The following is a 14399-nucleotide window of genomic DNA, read 5'->3' on the forward strand; positions in this document are numbered from 1 at the left end:
ATACAGTGCCATACGGATACAGATACAAATAGAATTCAATGAGTAGAATCAGCACAATGATCGTGCAAAATTAATTTCCCTTTAAACTACATTTGGCCCCAAGCCGGGAATCTCTCTAATTTTTGCTGTTGTTTGTTGCTCACTCGGTTTTGTTTTTCTTCGTATTGTATTTCTCAACTGAAGTGGAACAATTTTGTTTCGCTTTTGCGTTTAGTGGGGCGATCGACTTTTCACTAGCGATCGGATTCGATAAGAAGTGATTTATTATTAAGCATGTCTGCGCCAAAGTGAATGTCCACAGGCCAGTTCTGCATGCAAATATCGGTGGCACAGAGTTCAATGCGACAGAATTCGAGATCACCAGATACTTTTAAATTTTTGCAATAGAACGGGCCTCTAGATTTGTTAAGTTTGTTTAATTCTATAGAGCTATTCCCATAATTTAATCAGTCAACTTAAGGGTTTCTTCCTCACTATCCCCTCATATATATCATGGTAGGTACTTGTGTCCCATACCTTGGGATAACCAGCGAAGCGTGCAACTTTAGATGGACAGTTGTTGCCCCCAGACTCCCCAACATATGCATATAATAATATCTCCAGTCACACGCACTCCGTCGCGTAAGGCAGAGCCATGTGAACAACCGAGTTAGATTGTATTTTAACCAACCTGCCACATTGTTGGCTCAAATCTTGGCTCAGTACACAGTGCAGGTTTATTTTAATATTATTCAAAGCAACCTATACTTATTCCTTAGCTTGGTTAAAGCTTTATTTTCAATTAGGCCTTAATTTCATTGATTTTTTAAAGCTTTAATTATTTTTTTCGGTGCAAAATGTTTTTTTCTTAATTCTCCATATTACTTTTTGTATTTTCTGTTTGCTGCGGTCGCGTAATCAGGGTGTAACAATTACGCGTTTTGAATTGCGGACTACATAAGCTTAGGGGCGGCCAGGGCGGGGGAGACTCAGAGATACAAAGATATTGGGATACAAAGATACAGCTACAGCGATAGAGAGATACAAATGCAGTGCTGGCTCCGACTTCGCTCAGAGGCTCTGCCGCGCCCTCTCACGTCTCAGGTCTTACGTGTTCGAGCCGAGCCTGACATGGCCCGGCCTGGTGGTGGTTCTCAGCGGCGAATATGCGAAATAATTTGTCGAACGCTGAAATTGTAGACTAGCGTCGGGCTCTATCCTAATGCCTCTGTGGCATTTGTGTTAGATTCTTACTTAATTTCAGCTTTGTGGTTGCGCTTTGTATTTGATTGCTAAGCTTCATGGCTAATTAAACGCCCGAAGCTCGTCTCTTGACCGTCAATTCATAATGATTTCCCATCGGTTATGTGCCGAAAGGTTTGCAATTCAAGAATGGAACATATAAGCTTAAGAAATACTAAATAAAAATTACATTTACTTTAGAATGGTCGGATAATGGATGCCGTTAAGTTGGGGTGTGGCTTTAATGGCCACCCACCAAAAGTGCCCAGCCGGCCGAGAGGAATGTGCTTGGAATGTGTGCTTAATGTGGGTACTTACAGGCAAATTGGTCAAATGGCATTTTTAAATGTGTGTTTGCAAATTGATAAACAATTGAGAACAATCGCCACAAGAGGCCCGGCCGACTGTGAATGGAATTATTGTCGAGCATGTCGGGGCGATAAAATATTCAATTAGCTATTTGGTGGGTGGTGATTGTAGTTCTGGCTTTTTATGGTTTAAATAATGGACAAATAATCTCTTATAATACTCGTTAAATTTAACAATTATCTTTGGGAATATATTTGTAAACATGTTTGACTTGCAATTGAATTTCGTAGCCAATTCCAGCAGAGTCTCTGACAACAAACAGAAACCCATTGATCACACCCCACCAAATCGAATCGTGCAAAAAAACAAATCCACGAAAAAAACAAATAATAATTCATTTGGAGCCTAACCTTGGAGGTATACGAAATCGTTCTATCAGACAATCCCACACTGGAAGCGAGATCAAAGCGATCGGGGACCAAAGATGACAACGAATAAGGCAATCATTCATTTAGCTGCCTGCCAGAGACACTGCTAGACACTGCAGATACCTATCTCCCAGATACAGATGCTAACGAATCGAAACGAAACGCCAAAGACAAAGACTCGAGGCGCCAAAAAGCCAAAAAGCCAGCCGAGAAATTACAAAAAGCTAACGGAAGAAAAAGCTGGCAGCAAAGTGTTATAAATGAAGGAAATCAAAATACAAAAACGCCTACACGATCACCGGGCCATTTGCAGTTGCAACTGCAGATGCAGATGCCGATGCAGAGACAGATACAGATACCCGGGCCGAACTAGGCATTGATGAAAATATTTCATGTGCAGGAAGAACAGGAGGCCCGCCAGCCAGGCATACATCATTTTCCGAGTTATTTTTAAAGGAAAGCAGAAAATCATTGGCCCCCACACCTAGGCCCAGGGCTATTGTATCTGGTGGATGTGTGTTTAGAATCTATCTTTCTCTATCCACCTTCCAGCCCAGTCCCTCCCACTTTATAGGCTTCTCCCTGTACGGGCATGGGCTGGCTGTCATTCTGATTTCGCCCGACATGTGCACTGACTTTCATCTGGCTGCAGTTTGTATATCTCGTATTTGTATCTTGTAGCTGGTATCTTTCGCTGCCCGTATTGTATGCGTATCTGTATCTGTATCTGTATCTGTACACATGTAACTATAACGCTTTGTTGAAAGGCGGCAGACAGACAAGTCCCTATGCCCCCCTGCCAGCAGAGTCGAGTTGAAGTTGAGGCGGCGACTCAACACAGCTTGCATGTCAAATTAATTTCATTCAATTTAAATGCAATTTGACGCTGTTTCACTCGGTGCACTCACTCAGCTGCCTCTCTGATCTATAAGTATCTGTATCTGGCAGGTATATGCCTGAGCTTGTGTCTATACTATACATATGATTGTATACAGTATATCCCTACACTTTACCTGCTGATTCAACGTTAATGATGCAATGCGCCGTGTGAGACAGCCAACTGTGCGTTTTATTTTGATGCCTTTTGATTAACGACCCTTGGCTAACATTTTAGCTCGATTGAATGGATGTCAGGAGATGTCTGTTTTCTATATTTGGCCAGCTTACCTGTTCAAATGGTCTTGCCTGAGTGGGAGCTTGGTCGTAGAGGTGTTCGTTGGGATCTGCAAATAGCCAGAAACAAAGTTCAAAGTTAGTGTTAAGCTCTCTCTTTGGGTGATTTTCTTCAGTGTAGAATCAATAACCATTAATGTTCATAATCCTAGCCGACAGCGATCGATTTAACAATTAACCAAATCAGGCAACAGCAGAAGCCGCAACTGATTCTGAATCGAGCCTTAAGCGCTCATAAAATCTTGGCTTTTTACACATTAATGGACCTGGCCAGAAGGCGGCACGTTAACGCCTCTCCCTATGGGGCCATCGGTCGCCAGAAGTTCTCGTAGCGCTGACCCATAAAACGTTTACCGCTAAAGACACCCAATAATCATTTAGTGGCAATAAAACTGCCCAAAGACAAAGAAAAACACAAGAGTGAATCTTGACATTAATTATCAAGAAGCAAAAAAGTGTAAGAAACATTAAAGTTATTAACCAAAAACAGAAAAAAAAACGAATAATTTTTGGTTAAATTATCTTCTCAAGCAACAGCATCAACATGCTGATTTATGACTTGGAAAAAAAGAAGTACTCACAAGCTACAAAAATCACTACTAATGGTATTCAAGAAACTCGCCAACTGGGCCAACTTAACCGTTCTGCTTGCAACTGGCCGGGGGCAAGGCATTATCATTTGATTTTGTCATTGTTTATTAAAGTCCGGGGAGAAATTTTCTTTTTCTTGGCTAGCAGATGTTTAGAAAACTGTTCACACGTAGATGTGAAAATTCTACGCTTCATACTTTTAAGGTCAGCGATAATCTAAGCGTTAGAGTCATGACCCGAGGCAGTGGACATCATCTGCTTGAAAGTATAGTAGTTTGGTTTCCAATTTTTAAAAAGTTATGCCACATGCCTCGAACATTAAGGTTTGCTCCACTTTCCGTCTTCACAAATCATCACTTTCATCATTTTGCATCACATAACAACAAAAGCGCCGCAAAAAATATAATGTATTTCCCTTTACAGCTCATCACACATAAATTATAAAATTAAAAAATTATGAAATCTGCAACAGAAACTAAAACTAAAAATGGAAAAAAATGAAATTGATTGTGGCCAGGCACGAAATTGACAAAACACTCAATCAATTGTCAGCTGGAATGGATCATTAAACTCTTCGTCTTAAAACACAGACGCCAATTTATGTTTGCTTTTTCAACAGTTTTGTTTAAAAATTATGCTAATTAGTTGACTTTAATTTTCAGAGCGAGATTAACATATTTTTCAGCAATGTCAGCAGTATTTCTTCCATCTTAAATCTTAACAGAGGCCATATCTCCTTGTGACAAAACATTTAAATGCAATTTTCGTTCGAGGAATCTTAATTTAAACGATGACGCCTTTGGGGCATCTGACCTTGGCCCGAGAAAGTTCTTTCGATAATATAGACAATTTTGGACTCTTGCTTTCATTCAAGCTTTTAGTATACATGTATTCAGAATTCCGCTTATATTTGGCCCATTTTTGTCACATTATCGGTTCATTTTTATAAATATCACACATACGCCCCCTTGGCCCTGAACTGAGAGCTGCGCAAAAATATGACAAAAACGAAATAAAGGCTGAGGCTGAAAAATTTATTTCATTCATTGGCCAAAAAGTAAATAAAACTGCTCGTATTTTTGCAGCTGGCTTGGGACTCCGGTCTTCTTGGTTCGTTTCTGTGTAAACAATTTGGCCCTCTTGGCTTTCCATTTTTGCGTTTAATTAATAAAACTCATTTATGTTCAGCCCCTGCGGATGGATTGTTTACAATTGCGAGACGCCGAGACGCAGTTCTTGATACATACGTAGCAAAATACTTGCCACGGATAAGCAAAATTTTACACATATACGGGAAAGGGGTAACGGTTCGATCTTCGGACAGCCTTCTTTTCCCTAAAATGTGAAAGGCAAATAGGCGTATGACTCAAAGTGCCAAAATGGAAAAGGCAGAAAATGCTTTGTTTTCAAAAAGTTCCCATACGTTTCTATTTTTATTTGGATTTGTTTATTGGAGGCCAATAATAAGGCTAATGGTGGGAAAAGTGGAAAAGTAATACTCGAAGTATTTGAGAAATTAGATCAATATTTTTCCTTTCAAGGTTGGATCTCGCCAATGTTCCTGTTCGATTGCGAAATACAGATCTAAAGGCCATCCACTTGCCACCCAGCCACTTGGCCATATAATTTACAGTTCCTCTATAATTTATGTACATGCATAATGGATCGGGGCCCAGTCTGGCGAGGATGGCGATTCTTTAGCTATAGCCTAATCCGAGCCGATAGCCAAACATAATTAACATTTTTATATAATTTCGCAAGGGAGTTCGACATTGGGGAACGGAAACGGGTTATGCTAAAGTGACCATAATACATTATTTTGATTGCATAATAAAATACAAAATGCTGTCGACAATTCGGCTGCCCAGAACATCCAAAAGCTTATGTAAACGCGTCTCTGAAAGAGGCCCATTAATGGGCTATATGTTGGCCAACATTGGGACTTTATTCAGAACCTTCTCGATGGGAATGGGGGGATCGCGGATCGTATGGCTCATTTATTTAGCTAAACAATCAATGGCTGGCAATAAAACAGCTGCACTGTATTATGAACAATGGTATTTGCGGTATTTTGTCATCTTGTGAGCATTTGAATGGTTTATTTAATTTTAGAAATAAAACCCAATTTGCCAGGGGGATGATGACATAAGCGAGCTATTTAAATTGTGATTTTCGATTAAAGATGTGTGGCAACATCACACATTTTTCTATATTTCTGCGCTAGTTGCTTTGTTTTTGGCTTACGAGTCAGCAGTAGTCAGTAGTCGTAGACTGGTGCGTCCCTGGCACTAATAGAAGAAGACAAAAGTTTGCATGTTTCGCTATTGATGTACGAGTATTTTCTGCATTATATCGCAAAATGCAAAACAATAGACTACCACGAAATCCGAGGCACACTAGCCTGTGTGTGTGGCAGTGCAAATTGGAGGCAAGCAACAATTGCAAGTTGCAACACTCGAAGTTCGCACGCACGCACCACCGGCTGTGCGCATTTTTGGCTTTGTTCGTTTTTAATTTAATTTTAATTACACTTTTTTGTTGTTGATTTCCTGCATTCATTGGAATTGGTAATCGCAGTTGCTGAGCTTTGATTAGTTCCCTGAATCGGTTGTTATTTCAGTTCGAAATGGCCAGTATTTTAAGTCAGCTTCTTCTGATTTTTATTCTGAATTAAGAGTTTCGTTCATTCACCCACATGCCACGTCAATGAAACCTCGTAAGGCCATATAGTTCTTGGTTGATTGACACTAGCTCGGCCCTATCAGCTAATAGCCAGATATGCCGCAGAGTGTCGCCATAATAAGCCATGTTTACGGCTCTTTTCTCCACTGACTGACTTTGCAACCACTCCGATAAGACCAATGCTGCAACATTGTGGCGGCTATTGGTCGATGCGATGGCTCTTGTTAGTGTTATTGTCGTTTCTGTGGCCTCAGTCATTACTGTTGCTTGTTTATTTTCTGTCATCATCGGTTTTTCGGTTGTTTTGACTGTTATGCTGCGACCATCATACCCATCATCATCATCATCATCTCCATCATTTTGGGGAGCTGCACGAACCTCTAGTGCATTGAACCCTTGCCGAAAGTGATTGTTGCGGGGAGATGGGTAGTAGTTGAATGGTTGCCATTGTTAGCTTGTGCTCATCCGGCTCACAGCTCGTCTGTGCATTATTTTCGCCAATTTATGATACGAAAATGATGTCTCGGCATGCGCAGATATTTGGCTAATTGACAGGTTGGCTTTATCGTTTGTCAATGGAGACTTATTCTCTCTCTATCACAAAGTCTCTCAAAGTCACAAAACTAAAAGTTCCCCAGCCATTTCCCCTTCTTTTTTAATGTTTTGTTGGCCCCGAAAAAAAGAGGGACAGAATCCATTAGTGGCCCGAACCAACGAGCCGAGCAGAGCGCAGAACACTAACCGGAAGTTTACAAAAGTTGACAGTTGATCGTTTGGACAACAACAGCCACCACATCGCAATAAAAAACAGCAACAGCAGCGATTCCATGGCGGAGGAAAATCAGTCAGGCATATAGAACATTGACATATCGGCTGAGATCGCTGCGTGCCACACCGACAAGAGAAATGGGTTGCAGGGGCAGCCAGAGGAAAGACGTATCGATATGCAAAAACCACAAATTAAGAGAGAGCCCTGCCATGCCCCCAGCATGGCCATATTTTTTCTTGGCCAACCATCGAACGAAAGCGGAACTTGGTAACCCAAGACAACATCAAGCGAAAGAGGAAAAATCAGCAAGCGACCCAGGGCGTAGACAAAAGCGCATAAGTTTCCGTTGACCGTTAATTAAAGCCACAAAAGACGGTAGCATGGCCTAAAACAGACACTCGCATATGGCCACATAAATTTGTTAGCGCCTTGACACAGCTGCATTAGAAACTGCAAACTGCAACGTCAACTCGACAACGCAAAAACCCAAAACCCCGAACCACAGCAGCACGCGCTCCAATTCACTTTAAAAAAAAATAAGAAACCGGGAACACTCTTTAAGCCAAGAGATCGAAAGGCGGCCAAAATGAGGGGCGACGGCAACGCCTATCAAGGTTGCAGCAATCTTGCGTCGGCGGCGCCGCTAACTGTTTGATTAAAGATCATGCGGCATTCACTCTCCGACTAGAAAGTTGATTTTGGATATAAGGATATAACGATGTTCTAATACTCTAAAATACTAATTGAAACTATAGCTTTTCTCTTACTTTATAACTTACTATGGTATAGCTGTTTTCTTCTTCCAAGTACTCGCAATTCCGGCGACTTGCACTTCTTAAAACCGGGCAGTTTTCGGTGAAACCTTTCAACGAAAAGGGTATGCAAAAAGCTGATGCTTGAGGAGAACGTTTTGCGGCAGCTGTGCACAATTTATGTTAAATATTGCACAGCCGGCAACAAATCTGCAACAGCAATACCAACAATAACAAAAAAGAGAGTTGAACATTGAACGTTGAACGTTGCTTTTGCCGCAAGAGATGTCAGCTGCTGTGGCGATACACTGATGATGGCAGCAGCCACATGGCGTTTGCAACATAACACGCATATGGAGGAGAAATTGTGCCAATTTGTTTGGCGCTTTTGTTGCTTCAAAGGCAAAAAGGCAAGCCACAAAGGCAAAGAGGCAAAGAGCGACAAGCGACAAGAAGTGTCTATATGGCGGCATTATTGATGATGACAGAAATGTGTCGTTGTTGGGAAAAGCTGGGCATTTTCTATGCGCAGCTGTGCACGAAATCGTTTCCGAAGTGCAACTTGAAGCCATTCGTTCTTCCAGGCAGCCATGAACTGTAACTGAGGCTCCAGAGTCCAGAGTCAAAGTCAGAGCTCAAGTTCACGAGTTGGCCGAAAGACCCACCAGATGTGATACAGTATAAAAAAAAAACCATAGTTTTAAATACAATAATTAATATTCCAAAAAAATAAGAACTATATCTTTAAGTCTTAATTTTGAATTTCATTTATTTTATAATTTAAACATTATTTCTTTCTCTGCAAAACTCACAACCAGTTGTTGATTAAGCCCAATTTGCCTTGAGGATCGCGCCAACTTCTCCTTTTTCCCTCGATGGGCAATATTTATGCCACGCATTAATTTTCATGTCTAAAAGGGTTTAAGGCGTAGAGCCGGAATGACCTTGTGCGTAAATTTTAATCAGCACATCCTTAAAAAAAAAAAGCAGACTGGTTTGGTCGTCTGAATATCCGTGTTTCGTGACTCATACGCCCAGTCGACTTGGAGCTCAAATTATAGCCAAGTTAAGATCTTTGCATGTGAAGTGCAAGAGGAAGAAGACCCAGCCAGCATCACTTTGATGGACAGACACAATTGGGTTACAGTGGAATGGTATCCCTGGCCAACGTTGCAATGCCAACTATGCATCATATGATATCATCTTCAATCTTCAGGCCAAAAGTGCTCGAGAAATTCTTTAGAAAACCAGAAACCGGCAGCAATCTCAAGCTAAAGTAAAACGCCCACACGACGACCACAAAAGAACGTCGTCATTGTCATCTTCATCATCGTCATAAACATCAGATACGGATACAGATGCAGATAGAGATACAGATATGTGTGTGTAGATACAGAAATGTGATATAAAAATTAGCAAATTGTTATTTTTATAATTTAATTGAAACGCCAACGAGCCAAAAAAAAGTGCCAAAAAGCAAATGGCAAGAGACAAACAAAAGACCCACCAGCCACATTTCGAGCCAAAAGTTATGCAAATAACAGGCAAGAAACAAAGGAAGCACATCTGAAAATTAACATGATAATCTTTACTTCTTCATTTCTTATATTTGTAGTATTTTGCTGTATCTGACACGTCTCTTTGGGGCTTAAACACCAGATACAGATACAGAGATACAGCTATAGAATGGTGCATGTTTGGGGCAGACTTTCGTATGCGCATTCAAGCAGATTATTCAGTTCACTCATTCATTCGACGAACCATTCATGCGAATTTGGCATTTCCAAGTCTCAATGCCACTACGTATTTCTTGCTCTAGATTTACTTTAATTATTGATTTCTTTCCTTAACATTTAAATTGCAACATTTGGCCGAAACTAACCCATGTTTCTTGGGTCTTGCCCTCGTAATTGCCGAGATATCTCTCAAGATATAATGTGTGAATATAAGAACAAGGTTTACCCAGAAACCTGAAAGCCAGCACGAAGGGAGATAAATGCCTCTTAAACCACAGAGACCACCAAAACAAAGAAATCTGCATCCCAGAATGAGAAAACCGAGGAAACCGACCCTTGCATATAAATTACGTTTTTGGCCAAAAAAAAACAGACCGTGTATGAAGAAGGCAATAAGCGCCACTGCGGTTTCAAATGACCCATATTTTTTAAATCTTTAGTGCTATTCAAAGTAGGCGGTTAAGTGAAAGAACTTTCTTTGTTATCAGCGGATCATAACCATCATCGAGTCACTTGACAGTCGGGAAAGTCCAACCCACCACCACGGGAGATGATCATCTGGCAGTGTTTTCCCAACAATCTATCAATTTCGACTGCATTTGAATCTACGCCACGACCTTATATAATCTTCTAACCTCAACGAACTGGCGGGCACTTGATGCTCGGCTCGGCAAACGAGTGGGACTCATCCACAACCACAAAAATTATTATTTTTATTACAACTAAGCCCGAGTGCCATGCCGAGGGGGCCAAGAAATATGCGTGGGAATTGAGTTGAGAAAATTTCATGTTTACAATATATACAAAGCAGCAGAAGCAGTAGCACAAAAAATATAAAATGAAAAACGTAAACAACAAAGCCAAGTAAAGTCTGGAGGCAACAAATGAAGTTGAACAATTTTGCTACTGTTTGTACCGAAGTGCCACCTGAAGTGGGAGACCGGAGGAGGAGACTGGGGAGCCGAAGAGTAGCAGAGTCATCAACGCGTTTTGTGGTCGTCATCATCATCATCATCGTCGTCACAACCACCTGGAATAAATCCGCTCCTAACCCTACACAATTATTACTCGAGCTGGGGGCTGCCTCCTGGGCCTGGGCCATAATCTTGATTCTATTCCTTTGCCCTGGAAACCTGACCGTGAAATATTATACTTCTGCCTGCATATTTTATATTTTAATTAGGAGTTTTCCTGGCTAAACATTAAAGAAGTTTTATGACAACGCGAATGAACCCGGAAAGGTCAGCAGTAAATTTTTAGAGCTCTGCTGCTAATAAGATACGTATTTGTTATGAGATTTTTGAAACTCCTTCCCTAAAGTGCAGTGACTTTTTTGTGAAAACCTCACGTCAATGTCAGACATGGCTTTCACTTGGCTAATTCGGGTTTCAGTTTCCCTTCCTGGACTCATGTACAAGCTTTTTTCTTGGGGCCTTTTAAAAGATTAGAATAACCTCTTCCGTTCCTTGTACACAAGCGAAAGGGCTACAAATTCTAAGAAGAGGTTTACACTTTTTTGGTTTTCAGTCTCGTTTGCCTGGGAAATTAGTTTCTGTCGTTGAACCCGAAAAAAAAAGTCCAAGCACTTCGGACCGAGATCTAACAAACAAAAACTCTCAAGATTGACAAAAAAAAAAGAATGGCTTTAGAAATAGAATCAACCTTTTTGACCAATTTGAAACTAGTTGTGTTGAAGAATCGAAAAATGGCTAGCTGTGATAGCTTCAAGCTGTGATAGCTGTGATTCAAGCCTTAAATACGTTTGTATTTGAAATTATAATTGTTCGTTCGGCCCTCCAACCTGTCTCATGTCCATCAAGTTTTCTTCGGATCTGACTTGAAGTTGAATTTCAAAACACGTGTCTCCAAAATAAAAAGAAAGATTATTATATTATTATGCATATCATAATATTCATCGCATCGTACATAATCTAAAAGTAAACCCGTGAATATGTCATTTCTTTTATGAACAATTTGAGGAAATTTAAATGCTCAACTCGTAAATCCATAGAAAGTCCATGGATAGGATTGGGGCCATGGTTGGGGGGGAGCCCAAAAATATAATATTATTGACCTGCTGAGCGTTTTACGATTCGACAAAAACGACTATCTGGAGGTTTGACATGAAAGAGATGTTAAACCAAAACGATAAACTGAGATAATTTTAGGTTTGAGATCTGATTATGGTCCGAAAATCCCTTAGTTTGAACCAAAAAATGTTTACATTCTTAAAGAATATGATTCTATATGAGATATGGGAGGAAACACCGCTGTTTTTATGATTTTTATACAAAAATTCCTTAATTTTAATTTAGTGTTTAGGTTCTTTCTTCAGTTTCCGTTCCCGTTAGGATGGCAAATTCCGATGCTCTCCCCGAACGGGGAAATGGGAAGAAAGGCGCCATAAATTCAGTTGTCCCATAATGTCTCAGCGCCAACGAACAACAAAATAATACAAGAGCCGAATAAAAATGCGCTTTTTCCCAATTTTTCAGCTGCGTAGCTGCCGCAGCATCGGGAAGAAAGAATTCCTGTCTGGCTAAGACAGGGAGCTCTCTCTACAAATATCTTGGATATGCACCACGGGAATATATATATAGATTATATATACGCACATATATATTTATATAGAACCTATTTTCATCTAATTTCTTTCATTTCCATCCACATGCGTTGCTCTATTTTTGTGGGGCGCATTTTAGCGCTGATTTCGTCGCCGTCTTCTTCTTTCTATAACTCAATTTTCATTGCATTTTCCCAACTCCCCCCCTTGATCCCCCCTCCCTAACCGTTCTATCTATTTGGCTTTTGGTTTTTGGTTTTTTGGCTTTGGTTTTTATGTTTTTCTTTTTGGCCTGCTCCATTTTTGTGTATTTTGTTTTCGTTTGCGTTTGTCTGGCAAACATAAAAAAAGGAGAAAAAAAAAAGAATCGAAATAAAAGCTTTTCCCCCCCATTTCCCATTTCCCCATTTTATTGTTTGGGGCCCACATATAACTTTTGGCATTCTTGCCTTCCATTTCACTAATTTAAATCGTATGCTCTATAAAATATTCCAATTTCATTTGCCATAAATTATCGGGAATCTAGAAACTTTGTGCACTTTGAACTGGCGCTTGGTCATTAAAATAGAAAACTCTATATTTTCCCTATAACTGGAGCGCATAAAAGTCTGGAAAGGTGATTTATAAGGGTCTCAGACTCTACGAAGTTACTCTACGAAGCTTATCAACTCTCAGTTTATTACCCAGAAAATATCATAATAATATTTTACGCCTTCTTTTTATTTTTAAATTATTTTTTAACTTAAAGGTAAGCTTACAAATTTAATATTTCTTAAGAACTAAGAGCTGGAATCTCTTGCCTTTGACTGCTTTTTGCTTCTGCTTATTGTTTAATATTTCAAAGGCTTACTGCATTATCAGGTATAATCACTGCCACTTTCTTCAACCATAAATAACTGAAAGCAATGGCCAATTAATAATGGATAACTCAACTCTGAATATTTGAATTTAAGGGTGTGGTACAAAAAAATACGTGAAATTCCAGTCGGTGCGGTTCAGTTCAGTAATTTGGCTAATAAAGTGCATTTCTCAGCTTCGGAAAAGTACTTACAATAAAAAGCAGCTCGGCTTCACTTTGTCGAATTTTTTATGGCCAAATTAAAAAAACTGCAAGATAAGATAAGTGAAAAATGTATTAGATAAAAGCTAATGGTATGCGACTTTATATATAACCTGAGTACTTATTAAAAAATACTATATTTCATGTTTCTATATGTTTATAAATATTTTGCAAAATTTATTACAGACTGCATAATTTGCATGGCCAAAAATGCGTAACACCACAGAATGGTGGGACCTCCCCTACCCACATACACCCGGCATCCCTATGCTGGGGATATATTTTAGAATTACACAGCCAAGAACTCAAAATTCCTGAGGATCGGCCAGGCAGGGCAAAGCAGAACAAAAATAGTGACTAAATATTCTATTTCTGTGGCTGTTTTTGTTCATTTGACAGCTCGGCAAACCAGCAAACGACAAACAAATTACAGCAAAATTATGCAGGCAACAGGGGCCATATAGAAACCACCAGATAGCCAGCATCTATAGGCGAATCAATAATGATTGAAAGCGTTGTGGGCTCTTCTTTCTACAACAATTAAAATTGATGAGGATCACTTTGCAAGATCGCGAATGAGACGGACTATTCATTAAATTGCCACGGGCTAAGCCAAGCAGAACCCAAAATTCTTGACAAATCTGCCACAAAAACAAAAATTCCCAAGTATATGTCGTTTTATTGGGGCCGTACCCCCCCTACCGACCAAAACTCTTCCCAGGCCGTTTCAATTAAGATGAACAAAACTTGGTCGTTGTGCGAAAATAAACATTTTTATTGCCCGCATGGCGCCAAAGCGAAAGATGTATCTTGTGTCTTGTATCTGGAAAAAAAGTCAAATAAAATTAAACGAATTCGCGAGCCAAAGATTCGTATTCGTATTCGTGTGTTCGAGCAATTTATTTCAATTGCCAGTTGCTAATAAATATGCAATTAAAACGCACAGAAACATTTCTAACTCACGCAAAGTGATTAAGGAAATTTGAGGCAAAGCGGCGATGATTTGGCAGATCCATCGCCAGCGATTGTGGTCCATCTTCAAATGAAGATCAAACGATGGCTAAAGTCAGTGCATCATTTCCTTGATTGGCCATAAAAACCCAACGAGCCATCCA

At 39.9% G+C, this 14399-nt stretch overlaps 1 protein-coding gene across 9 annotated transcripts in view; it reads right to left on the reverse strand.

The window, feature by feature from the left end:
• Positions 1-14399, reverse strand: part of smash (smallish) — a 71019-nt gene that overhangs the window by 46760 nt on the left and 9860 nt on the right. For 8 of the 9 annotated variants that reach the window (XM_070281903.1, XM_017237286.3, XM_070281902.1 and 5 more), the window contains exons 3-4: positions 13276-13331; positions 3126-3181 (exon numbers count right to left, since the gene is read on the reverse strand). The gene's annotated coding sequence lies outside the window, so the exon portion shown is untranslated. The remainder of the gene's footprint in view (positions 1-3125; positions 3182-13275; positions 13332-14399) is intronic. The other variant, XM_017237287.3, reaches the window with a different exon arrangement.

Source organism: Drosophila bipectinata, chromosome 3R (assembly GCF_030179905.1).
Source record: "Drosophila bipectinata strain 14024-0381.07 chromosome 3R, DbipHiC1v2, whole genome shotgun sequence".
Classification (NCBI taxonomy): Eukaryota; Metazoa; Arthropoda; class Insecta; order Diptera; family Drosophilidae; genus Drosophila; species Drosophila bipectinata.